At 48.1% G+C, this 15,047-nt stretch overlaps 1 long non-coding RNA gene across 4 annotated transcripts in view; it reads left to right on the top strand.

Moving 5' to 3' along the window:
* The window catches only part of LOC116073418, a 114,000-nt gene extending 101,645 nt beyond the window's left edge, over positions 1-12,355 (top strand). For 2 of the 4 annotated variants that reach the window (XR_004111794.1, XR_004111792.1), the window contains 2 exons: positions 7,484-7,664; positions 10,469-12,355. This is a non-coding gene — a long non-coding RNA (uncharacterized LOC116073418). Of the gene's footprint in view, positions 1-7,483; positions 7,665-9,037; positions 9,209-10,468 lie in introns of all 4 variants that reach the window. The other 2 variants (XR_004111793.1, XR_004111795.1) reach the window with 2 other exon arrangements.
* Positions 12,356-15,047: the final 2,692 nt, after the last annotated feature.

The following is a 15,047-nucleotide window of genomic DNA, read 5'->3' as shown; positions in this document are numbered from 1 at the left end:
CCTCTCTCTCTTCTCTCTCCCTCTATCTTCTCTCTCCCTCCCTCTCTTTCCCTCCCTCCCTCTCTACCTCTCTCTCTTCTCTCTCCCTCCCTCCCTCTCTCTCTCCCTCTCCCTCTCTCTTCTCTTTCCCTCCCTCCCTCCCTCTCTCTCCCTCTCCCTCTCTCTCTCTTCTTCCCTCCCTCCTTCCCTTCCTCCCTCTCTCTCTCCCTCTCTCTCTATCTCTCTCTGTCTCTCTTTCTCTGTCTCTCTCCCTCCCTCCCTCTCTCTCTCCTCTCTTTGTTTGGATGGTTCTCTTGAGGCCTCAAGGCAGTGGTACTTGCACCTGTGTGCTCCTTTGTTCACACCCAGCATGGGTGTGGGTGAGAATCGGTTTCCCCAATGGTGGCATGGAAGTCGCTCTTGCCTTTCTTGATGAGGACAAGGGCCCACTCTGGAGTGGGGAATAGATGACAGGAAAACCCCATGCTCTCGTGGCTTAGGGCTGAGGCTGCCAAACAATTATACAACACTTAGCACTTCACTTTTACTCAGCATCCTAGATCACAAGAAGCAGCCAGCAGTTTCTGTTTATCAAACAGTTAAGTACAAGTAATTTAATAAATATGTCCTAACAACTTAGCAACTGTTTGAAAACATATTGCACATAGATTAAAAGAAAAATAATTATTGTCAGCTGACCACAATTACTGATGGCATATGTGTGCCAGTAGGGCTCTGAACAATTTCTCAACACTGGGAATTGGCCTAAACACCCACTCCTATTTTCTTATTGACATGGACTCTTGTTTGGTACTTGATTTTTTCTTTATACTGGTGACCACTAAAAACCTGGCTTCTCAGAGTTTACCTGTCATTAAAGCTGAGACTATGAGGTGCCTTGAGCTGGCAGGTGTGGAGATTCCAGCGCGTCACTGTGTTTCCTTGAAAAGGGAGGACGTCATTTGGGAATCATCCATGGCGTTGGTGTGTCAACTGGGAACCAGGGTCTTGGTTAACTCTTGGGTCTGAGTTAGCAGGACAGCAATACTCAGACAAAGCAGAAGCCCTGCTTGGTTAAGAGAGCAAGGAAAGTGTACGGGAGAGGGACGGGATCAATGAATGTTGACCTATTAGGTGAATATTGGATAGAGAGGAAAAATACCTCCGAACCCGTGTTCCAGTGCTCCCATTGAGAGCAGGGGAGAGTTTGTGGCTGAATCCAAATCACTGCCTGTAGTCTCACCTGTAGTGTGGATGGTCCAGCCTGTCACCTCTTTAGTGCAAGCTGGCCATGAGCCCTGCTTAGGAGTCCCTGTCACTTTGTTCATTTCCAGCTGCTCTCACCCCAGTGTCTGAGTGAGATCTCTGAGATACGTCACTCTTGTCCATGCCTCTGTTGAGGACACCATGTCCAGGATTTAAGGATTCCTGTTGCTCTAAGCACAACTGACTGGGTTCTGCACTGACAGCACTGACTGATAGCACTATCAGGAGCTGGATAGCCCCTGACCTTATACTCTCTGTAGCAGGAGGTCCTAGCTTTGCTAGGAGCTGGACTCCAGGCTTGAGCCTAGGTAAACCAGGAGGTGTGACTCGAACATAGTTCTTCCTCTCCATCCTCACCCAGAAAGAGGGCCAGTCCTGATCACTCCCACTCCAAAATGAACCTGCTCCCAGACCCCCAGAATCTCCAGGAGGTACCTGCAGCGTGTGTCACTGAGGCCTTCAGGAGACCCCAATGCAATTCCCGCTTTGCTACTGCTCAGCCTTATCGGGTCTGGTGTCCTTGCTCCCAAGCCAACTGAGTTCAGACAATCTCTGAGCAGATTGTGTTCCCAAGCCTCTGTGGCAGCCAGAGCTTTGATAACCACCTGGTGGAGTGGCCTTCAACTCTCCTCCCGAAGAAGCTGGCCTGAGAACCATCTGCAGTCAGGCCTCTGGCCAGATGAAAAAGTACGGCCCTATGTGGGCTGGAGAGAGGTAGCACAGGGCAGCCCTTCAGCTCCACTGGCATAGGATCCAAAGCAAGCAAATGCTACAACATTGGAACCCCCTGTATCATATCTGCACACTACCAGAAATGGGGTAAAAATTTGTGATATAGAATTACATTTTTTTAGTACGTGATCACTTACTTAGTAACTTCATTGCTTTTACTCCCATTTTACAGATTATATAACTAAGGCTTAGGTCAGTCAAATAGCTTGCCCCAAATCATGATGTTAGCAATGACAAGGCTGGGACCTGATTTAGAGCAAATGGATATTATATCCAGGGCCTCTAACACCTATGCTGATAGACTCTCTCTGGCAAGGCTGCCCAGGAACCTACCAGTTCAATTCCTATGCAGAACTCATGGAGAGTCTATCTAATGCCTGAGTTCACCTCTCTCCCTGAAGCCAGTAAAGACAAGAATTGGTCCTTCCTGCCTTTTGTCAGAGCTGTTTCCAAAGATGTTGAAAGTCATTCTATATACGCAACACTCGCTGCTCTTCTAAAAGCCTAGCAATGGGCAGTTCACATGCCTACAGCTCCAGCTCTGGGGGGTCTGATGCCCTCTTCTGGCCTCCACAGGTACCCTTATGTGTGGTGGAATCTAATCATATGGACTCGTACACATAAATAAAAATTTTAAAGCAGTGCTTTGTTTTATGGAGAAAGTGGCCTATGGAGCTTGTGGGGGGAGGGGGGCGGGGGGCGGGGCGGGGAATCCGACTGCTTGGAAATCCCTGAAAGGGTCATGGGGCCAAGAGAGCTGGTAACAATGTCTGCGGTTGAAGGGTTCTTTGCTGTGGTGCAATATGCTGAATTCTCTGTTAACAAAGCAGAAACGAGTTCAGTGGTCCAGAGGTGACTGGGCAACACAGATCCTTAAGATGTTCCTATGTTCTGCCCGATAATGCCACTTCTGGGAATCTATCTCTAAGCATTACTTTGAAATGAAGCTGAGCCTTTCCCAGCATGACTTGCAAATACTACACACCAGACAGACAAACCTGCACGAGCTGACATTCACCCTCCTTAGCCTGCTTAGGGAAGGTGGGCTTATAATGATAATGACTGAATAGAGACTCTAACACCTTGAGAAAGATGTCGCTGATAATGTTAAGCCATGTTCCCGATGGGGCGTGCGAGAGGCTGTGCACAGATCCTCAGAATCAGAAGTACTTTAGGATCTCATGAGTGTAAGGAAATTAACCGGGAAGTGTCCATGGGAGGCTGAAGGCAACGCACCACGGCGTAGGTGGCCTCTTTTTTGCACCCTTTGATGATTGTAAAGCCCACACAGATTGCACTCTTCAGTGTAGTTGGAGAAAACAACTAACCAGCCATAACAATAAGTGATGGGAAATGATCCCAGGCTGGTGCCTCGATAGATGATGAGGACAGGGCCAGCTCCCACGGGGCTCAGGCAAGGGAGTGTCAGGTGCCTGTGCCGGGCCCATGTATTACGTAAAGGGCTGGAGCTCTATGGTTTTGTTGGTGCTCTCTGGAGGAAGTGTGTGTGTGTGTGTGTGTGTGCATGGAGGTGGGGGGCACCTCTGTGGTATTTCTGGGATGTTTCAGTCTGCAACCAGCAGACCCCACCCTGCCCATTGCTTTTGGCAAGTTCAGCATTTAAAGTTTCCTGGTTGGTTGATGGAAGACCATCTCACCAAGAGGGCCAACTAGATAGCAAAGAGCTTGCAGTGGCTCGGGCTTCCTCTCCTGCCCTTTGCAAGCAGAAATGCACTGTAGCCTGCAATACTTCAGGAAGTTGTGAGGGTTTTTGAAAGGGAGGAAGAAAGCAGAGCCCACACACCAAAGAAGATCTAATTTGAGATCTGTATCCATGCACAGAAGGCTTGGAACAAGAGGAGCATCGATGGCCAAGGTGCTTGACTGGGTCCAGATAGTGAGCTTTGGTAGCCTTACCAAAGCCAGGGCACAGCACCCCTGGAGTGAAGGGTCCAAATGCCTTGTACTTGGGGCAGGACATGCTTGGCTTAGTGAATGGATACAGAGAGCTGTATTTAGGATAGACACCTACAATAATGGTAGGTTCTACTTATTTAGCACTTGTCCTGCTGGGGTAGGCCCATCTCAAGATGCTATTCAAGTGTTCATGGAGGTCACAGGATGACGTCTATTTGAGATGACCTCTGTTAGATTGCTGGGACCTACCCCACCTGGGCTACCATACAGGGGAGTCAGTGAACGGTGCCAAGGACATGGCTCTGGACCTGTGTAGACCTGAGCATACGCTGGCCCATCCTCTATTCTTTTGGTCATCTCCATTCTGGCTTACTCCTGAGGGGCTCCACTCCTCAGACACAGGAGCCAAGTTGTGCTTTCAGCCCCGGTGCTGGGCACACTACATACACTTAGACACTGCCCAGCACTCTGCCATCTCCTGCCCTAGTCTCCAGTCTGACTCGCCCACAGAGCCTTCTCAGGCCTGATCTGCTGCACAACCGCAGGGCATTACTCTCACATTTGGCAGCTGCGCTGGCCCTTTAAGTCATGGTTGACTTCTGTGTAGCCACAGGGAATGCCTACAGGTTGCTTCTCACTAATTGTTTTGGTTTGAGATTTGTTTATTAATTTCTTAAAATAACTCTTAGGTCGGATAGACTTGAACTTAGGGAGAGGTGAGAAAGTTTGGCTGTGAGTAGCAAAAAAAAACTCTGAAGTTTTGTTTTTGTTTTTGTTTGTTTTTGTTTTGTTTGGTTTGGTTTTGTTTGGTCCATCCGTTTTGAGTTACTACTATGTGCTGTGTGCACGCTGCACACTCCAGCCCTTACTTACTAATAGTACTATTTGATCACCCTGCCTTCCACTCCTCCCCAGAGGGCTGTTTCTGTAGATTTATTTCTGTACCACCCATGTCCTAAGTCACAGTAGCTGAGGCTGAGGGAAGTTAGGCAGTCCCCTGAGGATTCACAACAGAAAGTAACAGGAGGCCCATGGTGATCTGCTGAGAGGGCTCTGGGCTGGAAGACGGCAGGAACCCTGACTGATGAATTTAGGTCTCTTAGACTTTATCCTTGTTTATTTTTGTATTCTTTAGACCATGCCTAGACAGCACAAAACAGCAGGCTGGGAACACGGGAGCGATTGAGACTCTGCATTTGGAAGGATCTCAAGGGTCTTACTGGCTTTGGTTTTCACAAAGGGAATCTTCCAGACTTCTGCATGTAGCCATGCAAGCCATGGAGACACTGCGCTGTATAACATGTATAACCTCCTCATGGTTCCCACAGAGCTGGGTATCATTGTGTTTGATTCTGGTAATGACTGCCTTCTGGGTTGCAGATGGCTGGTTTTTGGCTTTGTTTTGTTTTTGATTTGTTTTGTTTGTTTGTTTATCTTATCCACCCATGAAGGAAGAACATGAGATAGCTCTTTGGCCTCTCCTAATAGGGCATTAATACCTTTTACAAAGGCTCACCCTCATGGCTTAATTAATTCACGCCCTTACCTCTAAGTATCATCACACTTGCATTAGATTTCAATGTATGATAGGAGGCAGGGGTGCTGCTAACCAACACCCAGTCCACTCAGGGTACATTCAACACTCGGGTTGTTTTTTCACCCCTCCATTCAATCCAAAGTGATTTGGTGGACATTTACCACGTGTTTTGGCATGGGCTAGTTGTGTCAGGAAAGAGTGAATGGAGGGGGGAAGATAGAAGAAACAGGAACAGGGTTAGTCTCACATTCAGGGGGCTACCGCTGAAGAAAGGCACTGAGAGCAACACCATTTTCTACACACTGGCTGAAGTGGATCTTGGAAGACAGGATGTGCATCTTTGAAATCCTGCTGAGGGCACAGCAGGCTCTTGGGCCCTCTGGAATGGAAATTACCTTGCCTCCTAAACCCCTCTCAGGGAGGATTCCCTGAAACCCTTTCCAGGGAAAACGCTTGTTTGCTTCCTGTCCAGTTGTCTATAATCAAGAAGTGGCATGCCATTATGAGCAAGAAGAGACCAGCACCAGATGGGAGAGCCTTGGGTTCTGGTCCAGGCTCAGCTGCTTCTCGGGATGTTGCTTGAGGCGTGGTGTGCACACTCCTGCTGGACCCACTCCATTTGGCTGGATTCTTAGAACTGGATCTAGTGGAGCACCACTCAGAGCCTCACATGTTAGAAGACTGGTCCCCAGCTGGGACATCATTAGAGGACGAACATCAATGAGATGTGACCGCAGAGGTTTATTTAGCCTCCAAACCCTTCCCATTCCATCGCCTCTACCAATCATGGGTCCCCTCAGGCTTGGCTGTAATGGAGTCAAGTAAGCATAGACTGAAACCTCTGAAACCATGAGCCAGTGGAAACCTTCCTACCTTTTAAGTTGTTTTTCTCAGGTATTTAGTTATAACCACAATAACCTAACAAGGTGATGGCAGTTTCTATTGCTGTCACCATAAGGATCGAGTGGAATGTAACAGTTAAGCCCTTCTGGTTTAGACTATGCAAAGTCTCATTTGACGATCAGCCCAACAGCCACAGTAATCCGTGTCTTCACTGGATAACTCTCTGGGAGACTCATGCAGAGTTCAGAGTCATCCTTCACAGCACCTTAGCTCTCTGGACCCTATACTCATTCCCAAACCCTTACCCAAGGCATTTCTAGTTAATTGATCCCTGCTGGTCAGCTGACTAGATCAGTATAGTACATTGAAAAGGTATTCGGCCGTTCTTGCATTCAGAAGTTTCAATCTGTTGGAGAAATGCCCTCTCCCAAACTCCTAGCACAGCGGTCACCCTCCATAAAGGCCTGTGAGTTCTTTTATTACCTAGAAAACTGAAAAATCTCTGGGAGAATTGCTTAGAAATGAGAGCTCACAAACATTTACAAGTGGAATGGTTTTTCTTCTAAAACATTAAGTATCTGAAGATGATTATTTACGTCCTGATAACCTTCCAAAAGAATCTTTTTCCCTGTGTTTAGTTCCACAAATGGGATTCTGGAACCACATCTGTGGGTCCTGAGGGGGTTTCAGCCATGCTCCACTCTGGCAGCCCCTAGCTCTTGTCCTCAGATGCCACAGCAAATGCCACTGGAACTCTGGAGGGAATTCCCTGGGTCCTTGATCTCAAGAGAAGAAAAAGAGGGCTCTGGTGGAGTCGACTGGTAGTCTTAACTTGAGAAGAATTATCTGAGGTCAGAGGAGAGGTGAGCAGGGCAGAGCAGGAATCATCCATCCACCTGCCCGCCTGTCTGTCTATCCATCCATCCATTTGCTGGTCTTTCACTGGACATCTGTTGGTAACAGATTATGCCAGATTTTATTTTTCAACTCCATGTTTATTCAACTCCATATAATTTTCTTGTGGTGTGAGTGCCTTACTTTTCACATAGAAATGGAGATCCACCCTCTCCTATTGGATAACCAGCCATAATATGGCAGAAGTTATGTGACTTTTACTTGAAGGCATAAAAATGACAGGCTCTCTCTGTGCACCATCCTCTCTCCCTCTCTCATGCTTCCTTTCTCTTCCCTCCCTTCCTCTGTCCACAGATACTACATTAGGAGGGCACCCACACAGAGAGACCCAGCTGGCCCCCTCGGTCAATGAACTAAGTGAGTTACTGAACATTATAAGTGGTTCTTCAGATGGTTCTGGACTCTTACTAAGGTCCTGGCACTGTGAACAAGATAGTCCTGCTACGTTAAACTCCTGACCTTGGAAACCTTGCTGGTGAGAGACAGCTTATTTTGAGTCACACTAAGTTTTAGGACAATTCATTACACAGTAATTGGTAGCTGATACAGAAGTCTCATGTGGAAGCTTGGCCAACAGGGAAGAAAAGCTATTGGGGGTCTCTGGGGAGATCCCAAGGTAACAGGCAGCAGGTAGATTGCTTAATATAACTGCTACTGACATACTCAGAGGAAGTGTGGCTGGTACCCATAGGGTGGGCATCTCTGGGACTTCAGAAAAGCTGAATGGGAGAGGTGACATTCAGCATAACATCTAAAAGGATAATAAGTAGTTCCTTTCCCAAGAGAACTGGGGAAGGGAATGGTGGGAGATGGGCAAAGTGTGAGGAGAGGACCTTCTGGAAGAAGAACCTAGAGTAGAGGCAACCCCCGGGAAATAATCATGAAGAGAATTGCCACCCAAGCTTTCTTTCTTTTCTTTCCTTCTTTCTTTCTTTCCTTCTTTCTTTCTTTCTTTCTTTCTCTCTCTCTCTCTCTCTCTCTCTCTCTCTCTCTCTCTCTCTCTCTCTCTCTCTCTCTCTCTCTCTCTCTCTCTCTCTCTCTCTCTCCCTCCCTCCCTCCTTCTCTCTCTCTCTTTCTTTCTTTCTTTTTTTTTGAGACAGGGTTTCTCTGTGTAGCCCTGGCTGTCCTGGAACTCACTCTGTAGACCAGGCTGGCCTCGAACTCAGAAATCCACCTGCCTCTGCCTCTGCCTCCCAAGTGCTGGGATTAAAGGCGTGCGCCACCAATGCCCAGCTCTACCCAGGCTTTCTTGCCATGTGAGCAACACAGATCTCTAATGACAGTGGTTGTCAACCTTCCTAATGCTGCAACCTTTTAATACAGTTCGTCATGTTGTGGTGACAACCCCCCTACAGCCATAGAACTATTTTCACTGCCAATTCATAACTATAATTTTGCTACTGTTATGAAATGTAAAGGAAATATCTGTGTTTTCTGGTGGTCTTCGGTGACCCCTGGGAAGGGGTCGAGACCCACAGGTTGAGAACCACTGCTTCAAGCATTGAGCATCCTGTAGGGCTTCGGGTTGGCAATCTTATATCTGCCCAGGACAAAATGCAACTCAGACCACAGCCTCTCAAACTCTGCCCCAGGCTAGCTAGACTCCAGCAAACCAGCAGGTGCGACTGGTGAGGACTCTTCTCCCAGTACACACTGCTTTCTCCTTAACAGCGGGGACTACTTTCGTGTATGAAAACCAGTGGTAGGCAGGTCTTGGGATCCCGATGGGGCTCTTCCCCAGAGGGGAAGAATCTTAACATGAGTCACAGCAACCTCCATGCCATAAGCTAATGTTGTCCTGCTGGGTCAGCACAGCCAGGCTCTGACTCCCTCCAGATGTTCCCCCAGATGTTGCTGATGGCCCGCCCTCTCGGAACAGCTCCTCCACGCTGGCAGGTTCCTTCTCCTCCAGGAAGCCCTACGTAAAGCCTCAGACTCCTTGGGACTTCAGACCCCCTTCATCACAGCCTTTGTACATGGTGGATGGTGTCCTGTCACCCTGATTGCATGCCTGGCCAGGTGTGTGCAGCTGGGAGGGGCATCCCAGAGAGCATAGAATATGACTTCCAAGGCCCAGCCCAGCACAGACATCCTCTGAAACCAGGTTTTGGGTGAAATGGCAGGGAAGATCCTCCTTTAACTGTCATTAGAGCTGTGAGGACAGGTCTTGAGTCTGGCATGTCCCCACATGCCCTCCAGCGATCATTGCAGGCCTTCCATGCCTGCACCTACTGGCACCGACCAAGTGAGCAGTGAGCCTCTGTGCCTCCCGGTCCTGGGCTTTGAGTGTTTCTTGCTTGGTCATTAAGAACTGTGTCAGTAAGCACTCTAAGTAATGCTTGTCGGATTGAACTGAATGAGATTCCAGGCTAAGGCCATGGGGTGTTAGTGAGCCTGATATTGCTCTGTGACTGATAGATTTTGGCCTGTGGGTCAGTTCCTCTCTCTCCTTCTCTCTCTCTCTCTCTCTCTCTCTCTCTCTCTCTCTCTCTCTCTCTCTCTCTCTCTCTCTCTCTCTCTCATTCTCTCTCTCTCATTCTCTTTCTCTCTGTCTCTCTCTCTGTGTGTGAGTGTGTGTGTGTGTGTGTGTGTGTGTGTGTGTGTGAGATCCCACACATATCCACATATGTCTTCCATGACAGTGTATGCTGTGTGCTACACATTTATGTGAGGATGCTCTCCCTCTGAACTGAGAGACGAGCAGAAACAGCCACTGTATCTTTCTGGAGCCTTTTGCCTGATAGGCCCCAGGACAGCCAGCTGGGCTCAACAGGACTCTCTCCATGACATTTTTTGGAAGCCCTGAGTCATAGCACAGTCACCGCCCACGGCACTGCCCACCCTGCAGCCCCCTGCCTGGGTGGTGTACACATGGATGGGGCAAGCATTTTCCCCGGCCCGCTTGCTGCTTTAAGGAACAGATTATAATTCCTGCACGGGCTGCATCTGCAACCAACTTGAGGGGGAAAAAAAAAAACGTTAAGTGAGTTGAAAGAAAAAAATATTGTAGTAAGGAACTTCAATCCAGCCATCCATCCGTGTCATTGAATTAGGCTAATCTAAATCCTCAGAGCCTAATTTACCAGCCTCCAGGCAACCTCTCCATGGCTCTCTGGAGTTCCTATTGCAAAGTCCTAGGCAGACATACTCTTTGGAGACAGTAATGGCCTGGCAAGCTGAGGAAACAGGGCCCACAAGGGACACCGGCTGCTCATCGGGGACCTATGCAAGAGGAAGCCTGAACCAGTGCCTAACCTTGAATTGCTTTGGCCTTTGTAGGAGCTGTTCTTCTACCCCAGGGCCCTGCGCCTCACCCAGCCCTCCAGTACTACAGTCACCAAGAGGGCCTAGGAGGAAAAGTCCTTCAAAGGGAGGAACCGACACTTGAGCCCCACAAAGTTGTCCTAACTCTGCTCAGCATATGGCACACCACAAGACTTCACTGAAACACAGGACTCCTTGATACTGACCCATGGTTGGCTGGAGGGAGAGCCCAGCCTTCTCAGTAATGCTAACTTCATCAGCATCTCTGCGAACCAGTTTCATCAGCTCACCAAGACACTCGCTGACTCAATTGATGATCCCTCTCCTACTGTACACATTCTTCTCCCTAGACTCCTCCCTCATTCTGTCTGAGATTCACTCATCCATCCACCGCCTCCCTCCCACCTTCCTTCCTTCCTTCCATTCCTTGCTTTGTGGCTGCTCAGGGTGTCGAGAACCTAGAGAACACTGATACCTAGACTGTGCCCCCACCACCACCACTTTTTCGATTCCTCTCCTGCTTCTGGCTCCCCGCTGCCCTTTTGATGGCTTTTTCTCCTCTCTGCTCCCCTCCACAGAGCACAAGAGCTGATGGTGGCTAGAGGGGAGGCCTTTGCCAGGGGCACTTAGGAGAGGGAAAGGTGCTGAACTGACCTGATAAATGAACTAGTGGAGATGTGTGGCCTGGCTCCCCCACCCCTTTGATCGAAAGCCGCTGAACCCCTGATGACATCCCATGGCGTATTCCTCTATTAATCAGCAAAGCCTTGACAGATGTAAGCAATTTGTCTTTGGAGAGGCCTGGAGGGGGGCGTGTGGGAGCTGAGCTCAGCCATCAGGATAGAGAGATGCGGAGGGGAAGGCCTGAGATGGGGGCTGCATACATGCATACTAAGAAGGCAGGAGCAGGAGAAACCAGGCAGATCAGAAAGGGGAGCGTTTTCATTTCAAAGCATATTTCTCCCTTGATTGAATGGCCCCCCCAACTACTACCGCCAAACCAAGATGCTGGAATCAGGCTGAGATCCAGGGGTTAATCCTACCCAGGCCCTGTGGAGCCCAGAAGCATGACTCAGTGGGCTCAGTGCTCGGTTTCAGGGTGGTGCTCTCATCCTCAGGACCCCGAGCTTGCCAGGAGCTTCTGGCTGAGGCTGGTACTACACAGCTTGTAGGCACCACACACCTTAATGAGTCTGCCATGTGCGCAGAGGCCAGGAGCTGGGCACTGGGGAGTCATAGGAGAAGCAACATGAGCTCAGCAAACCCCTGGTCTATAAGGTAGCTCTGAAACCCCATCTGAAGTCATGGAGTACAGGGTTTCTGGACAAGAAGTGACCAAAAATAATTTAAAATCAAATGCACAACGAATCAGGCATTTCTGGCGGTGCTCGCCTATGTGGTATCCATGCCATGTCACTGGTTCCAAGCACACTATTTGCCCACCTTGAGCCGTGTATGCCACCTTGCCATGAAATGCTGACAAATACTGCCTGAAACAGCCTGGCTTAGATGTGAGACTAGTGTGTGTGTTATTTCAGATATAAAGCTTTCTGTTTTTATAGAACCATAGTGGCCTGATAACCGAAATGGGCATTTTATGCAGGCATGCATGTATGTGTATGCAGGTGAGTGTGAAAGCAGGTACAGGTACATGTGGGTATGTGTGTAGATGCGTGTAGGAATATGTGCAGGTGCACATGGATATGTGTGCAAATACATGCGGGTGCATGTCAAGGCCAGAGGACGACTTCAGTCAGGTGTCATCCTCAAAACACCATCCACCTCCTTAGGAGACAGGGTGTATATATTTTTTTAACAACCTACTTTAATAAGGGTTCAACCTCCCCTTTAGCCCAGCACCCACCAAAAGGTAATAGAAAATAAAGGTTATTAGGATATGGACCTGTCTAGAAAAGTTCTTTGGGGCAATTCCAATCTTCCTTATTCTCAGTCCAGTCCTTTAGCAAAACACTGAACACAAATCAGCTGCAGTCCAGTCCACTGAGCAGACACCACACACAAATCAGCCAGGGCGGTTCAATCCAGAAGAAACCACGAGGCTCACCAACTGGCCCAAGTCTGCCGAAGTGACAAGAAGCCTCAGGAACCTCATGAGAAGTTCTTTGGTGAGTTTCTCTCTAACGTGTCGTCACTGCAAACGAAGCTCAGCCACACAGTGTAAGGTGAACCAATACATGCAAGTTGTCAGCAACGAATAGCAAGGCAGAGGAGCAATGCTGGGGGCTCCTACATCTGTGGAGTCATATTTATATTCTTTCTAAACATCATGCATCCTTTCACGAGTTTGCTAGAGTAAAGCATTCTTTCACCTGTCTGCCCCAGCCAAACACCATTATAATCTATCTGAGTCTCCAAAGAATCTGGAAACTTCCACTTTAACAGGGTCTCTTCAGTGGTCTGTAAATGAGCAGTCAAGCTAGGCTGGCTGCCCAGTAAGCCAAGGATCTTCCTGCCCCCACCTGCCAGTGCTGGGATTGTAGCACCTGCCACTGCACCGGGCTTTCATATGGATTCTGGGGTCTTGCTCAGATTTTAAAGTTTTTGAGGCAAATTTACCAATTGAACTCTTTCTCCAGCCTAGAAAACAAAAAGACTTAATATTTTCTTATCCTCCTTTTCAACACGAAAATCCCAAATTGATATGTCTTTGGGTTGAATTGTATTAATCTTACAAACTGCTATTTGAGATTCTGTATTAAGTCTCATAAAACAAAACAACAAAAAAAAAATCATTCCGTGAATTTTGGCTTGGGATTATGACAAAGTCTAACAATTATGATGTTCAACAGACTTCTACCACTCTGTTCTTTGTATCTATGTGGAATGTTTTTCTCAGCATTGATGACTACAAAATCAAATTACCATTATCAGTCACTTCTGAAAAGCTTTCAAGATGCTGAGTGTCCTGCAGAATCAATATCCAACCAAGTTAATATCCTTTATGTAAATTCCACACCTTTCATTAGTTTGCAAATTTCCTTTGGTCTTTAACAAATGACAAAATTATATGTATACGATTTTTAAAGTTTTCTTTATGATTTACCATCATCAATAGACATTTTATTTTTATACCTGCTATATATGCCAATACACCTGGGGTCACATAAAATTTCCAAGGCATGAAGTATGAGAGTTGAAGACTTCTGTTTAGATCACCAGGCACATCGTGGTAACACAGGGAATAGCTGGTGTTGTGGGGACAGGCAAGGGAGGTCATGTTCCAGGTACTACGTGGATATAAGGAGTGTCTACCTCAACCAGGGAACACTTTCTAAGGGAAAGGATACCAGCTAGCTCCTGCAGTGTGAGCCCACGTGTTCCTATGGGAAGGCTCTCTCTTATCTGCCTGTTTGGAGAATTCTTGCTCATCCTGAGGATTCAGTGTGGGTTTCTTCCTCTGCTCTCCTCGTTCCCTCACTAAGATTTAAGATAAAGGGCTGTGTCTGACCTGGTCTCCACATCCAAGCCAGAGAGTGGGAAGGAGGTCCCAGTGGAGATAATGGTGTATGCAAAGATGCAGAGGCCAGCAGAAGCAGCCTGGGTGACAGCCTTGTGGCCCATCCATGAGGCTGCATCTAAACAACACAGCAATTGAAAACAAAACGTATTTTCTTTTTTTTTTAAGTTTCCACTTGGGTATCTGGCCCTAAACAAATACAGCCTAGTGATCTGACTACAGCTGGGTGTTATATAATCTCCTGCAAGTGTCCTGGAAGTGGGGGAGTGCCCCGTGAATCTGCTTAGATGCTTTAAGCTTAACCTTTAAAACTCACTCTTGCAAGTGTCCGAGACTCAAGCCACAGCCAGTGTTTTGATCCTGAGCCTCTTTCCCCCTTCCAATAAACACCTAACACACTTTGCCAAGCTTTCTGTGGGCGGGATTTACAGATCTGTGATTCACCCAAGGAAGCCAGGGAACATGAAAAGATGTCGCTGGAGAGAACTATGCAGGACCGGCTGGGAGAGGTCAGCACCTCCACCAAACAGGACAGCCTCCCACAGCTTTTCCCAATAAACAAGTTTCCAGGCCCCTTTGAATTCTTTGAGGGGAGAGGAGCATCCGCATCCTCAGCGAGGGGAGGGGGGAAGATTATGGGCAGAGACCACATGGTTCTGGTCCTCACATGGGAATGAATGGATCCGGGAGGACACAGAGCCAGGAGGTGACTGGCACCAGGGTCACAGCTGCTGACAGCCATCCATTGCAGGTCACCTGCTGTTTGCCAGACTCTGGCTCAGACCTGTGTCATAAAGCTCTGAGAGGCTCACGTGTCTCAGGTGACCAGTAAGTTAGAATGGGAGCTGGAACTGCTGCTTCCTAGGCCCCAGTCTGTCAGGCTCCCTGTTATTTGGGTGGGTCCTGGATCTTCCAGACCTGAGGTCTGGACCAGAGCTTCCGAACTGCATAGGGCAGGGTGCTATGGTAACAGCAAGGATGTTTTCTGGGGCTAAGGGCCTCCAGTTAGTTTGGAACTTGAGGGGTTTTCATGGGATTTTCCCCAGTCTGTGTCCAGTATTTTGTACACATGATCTGAATTAACTCTCACAATTTGTGCAAAGGTGAGTTCTGTTG

Source organism: Mastomys coucha, unplaced genomic scaffold (assembly GCF_008632895.1).
Source record: "Mastomys coucha isolate ucsf_1 unplaced genomic scaffold, UCSF_Mcou_1 pScaffold23, whole genome shotgun sequence".
Taxonomy (NCBI): Eukaryota; Metazoa; Chordata; class Mammalia; order Rodentia; family Muridae; genus Mastomys; species Mastomys coucha.
The sequence above is the reverse complement of the archived record's forward strand: the minus strand, read 5'-3'. Positions and strand labels throughout refer to the sequence as shown.